This window comes from Oratosquilla oratoria, chromosome 33, assembly GCF_046742065.1.
Source record: "Oratosquilla oratoria isolate Oo_2021 chromosome 33, ASM4674206v1, whole genome shotgun sequence".
In the NCBI taxonomy this organism is placed as follows: domain Eukaryota; kingdom Metazoa; phylum Arthropoda; class Malacostraca; order Stomatopoda; family Squillidae; genus Oratosquilla; species Oratosquilla oratoria.
In genome coordinates, this window is record NC_134809.1 from 31,997,896 (window position 1) to 32,000,395 (window position 2,500).

The following is a 2,500-nucleotide window of genomic DNA, read 5'->3' on the forward strand; positions in this document are numbered from 1 at the left end:
GTGTGTGTGTGTATGTGTGTGTGTGTGTGTGTGTGTGTGTGTGTGTGTGTGTGTGTGTGTGTGTGTGTGTGTGTGTGTGTGTGTGTGTGTGTGTGTGTGTGTGTGCGCGTGTGTGATATGATATTGAAGATAATAATGAGAATGAATCAAACTGTGAGGATGCAATCTGAGTAACACCTTTCACAGCCACCTGCGCCTGAGGATCAGCCTGCAAAGCCCTCTCCTACAGGGAAGTCTTCGTCTCGATCACAACCTCCACCTTGAAGCCACTAGAATGCGGGGGAGCACGAAGGAAGGGGGAGAAGGGGGGAGAAGGAGAGGGGGAGACGGGGGTGAGGGGGTGGGGATGGTGAGGGGGTCAGGGGGTTAGGGGGGCTGGTGGAGGCGTGCATGAGAATGTTTTAAAGGGGATGTGGACGGGACTGGTGGGGAGGAGAACTTGGAGGAGAGAAGGGGGGAGAATGGTGAGGGGAAGAGAATGGGACGGAGGGGAGGGAAGATGATGTGGGTTTCAGGGAGCAGAGGAAAGGGAAGGGGGAAGAAGAAGAAGAAGAAGAAGAAGAAGAAGAAGAAGAAGAAGAAGAAGAAGAAGAAGAAGAAGAAGAAGAAGAAGAAGAAGAAGAAGAAGAAGAAGAAGAAGAAGAAGAAGAAGAAGAAGAAGAAGAAGAAGAAGAAGAAGAAGAAAAAGAAGAAGGAGGAGGAGGAGAAGGGGAGGAACATGAGGGGAAGAGAAGAAAAGGAGGAGCTTTGGAAGAGAAGGAGGGAAGAGGAAAGAAAGGTAAAGGAGTGGAAGGGAAATGATAGGAGAAGGAAATGTGGGGAAAGGAGGGAGAGAGAGAAAGGGGTAGAGGGAAGGGGGTGGCAAGGGAGGCGAGATCATGCAATAGAATAGGCTAAGATGGGATGGGGACAGGATGGGAGGAGAAAGAATTGGTCATTTATTATTATTATGATTTTTTTTCGCATCCGACCTAGATATGGACCAAAAGGTCTCCTGTCGTCATGCTCCGACTTTGTAATCCTTTGTAAATTATCCAATGGAATAGGAGAAGAATAGAATGGGAAGGGATGGGAGGAGCGGGTTGGGATAAGAAGATAAAGGGAACAGATGGGAGGGAAGGTGAAGGCAGCAGTGAAAATGGGAAGGGAATGTAGTTGAGTTGAGGATAAGACCAATAATCATTATAATGGGCGAGAATGGAAAGGAAAGGAAGATAAGGATGACTTTTTTATGAATAAGGAATGCGTTATAATTCACAGTACTTTTCAGTTGTTAGCTTTTCCTACGTAACTTTTCAGTCTATTGACAGTTTAAAAAATAAAGACTCAAGAAATTGTATTGACGGAGACAATTGATGGTGAAATAAACAAGAGTGATTACTTATTTTCTGATGGTCAGTAGTACAATTACTTGCGCATGCTTTTTGCTTTTATCTACATTTGTGTAATTGTGTGAACGTGTGTGTGTGTGTGTGTGTGTGTGTGTGTGTGTGTGTGTGTGTGTGTGTGTGTGTGTGTGTGTGTGTGTGTGTGTGTGTGTGAATGAGAGCGTATGTAGAAGACGTCCTCCACCAGTAATTGCCTTCGTTCAGCAAAAGCTCACACCAATGCCTTGAGCTAATACCAACGCTACATGGAATGGGCCTTTTAAGGAGCCAATACCCACACCACAGGGAATAAGATAATAAACTTTGAAATCTTTGATACATAAGTACCATCTTCTTGTCGTAAATTAATATGTAACAATACGTTCGATTTGTATGATATAGGTTTATCTATACTTTTTTATTATGCCTTTAAGCATATCTGTATTGGTATGGAGAGTAAGGAGCGTCTCGTAAACTCGTAGTATTTGGCTTGAACATGCTCGAAGACCGCCTGATTCTCATCACTCTTAAAGTATAAAACTGGTATATAAAGTGCGCACCAGAAAACGTAAAACGTTCCAAGGCTTGGTCATCCCATAGCGCATATCCTATGGAATAAATCTGCCCAAAATTCATTACCCAAATTCTATCTATCTAGATATATACCAAGAGATTTTTCCCCCTCATAAGAGAGGTAGCCAAGTCAGAGGCACTCCATTCCACCACCGTTTCCACCCCTCCCGTCTCAACTCCTCTGGGATGACGGGTCATCCCTGCATCTGCCAACTGCCCTGGGTCAAACGCAATGAAGCAAGACACAGTACATTCACAACTAGACCGCTTCACTGAATCGGCAACACCCCCCTCTTCGTCCCAACTTGGGGAGTAGATATGTTTCATTTTCCAACCCGACAGCCTCAGTGTCAATTCATTACAAGAGGAAACAAGAAGCTTGATCATCCCTCAGCATTGCCTTTGGTTCATGTAACTTGAAGAGAAATGCTATTTCGGAATTGACTTTCTAAATTCCTAGCCCCATGCAATAGTGACAGGAAAGTAAGCTTGCTGAGGCATGAGAAATGTCCTATTTAACAGTCAAAAGAAAGTATATTTTCCTATCTTATACTCTCATA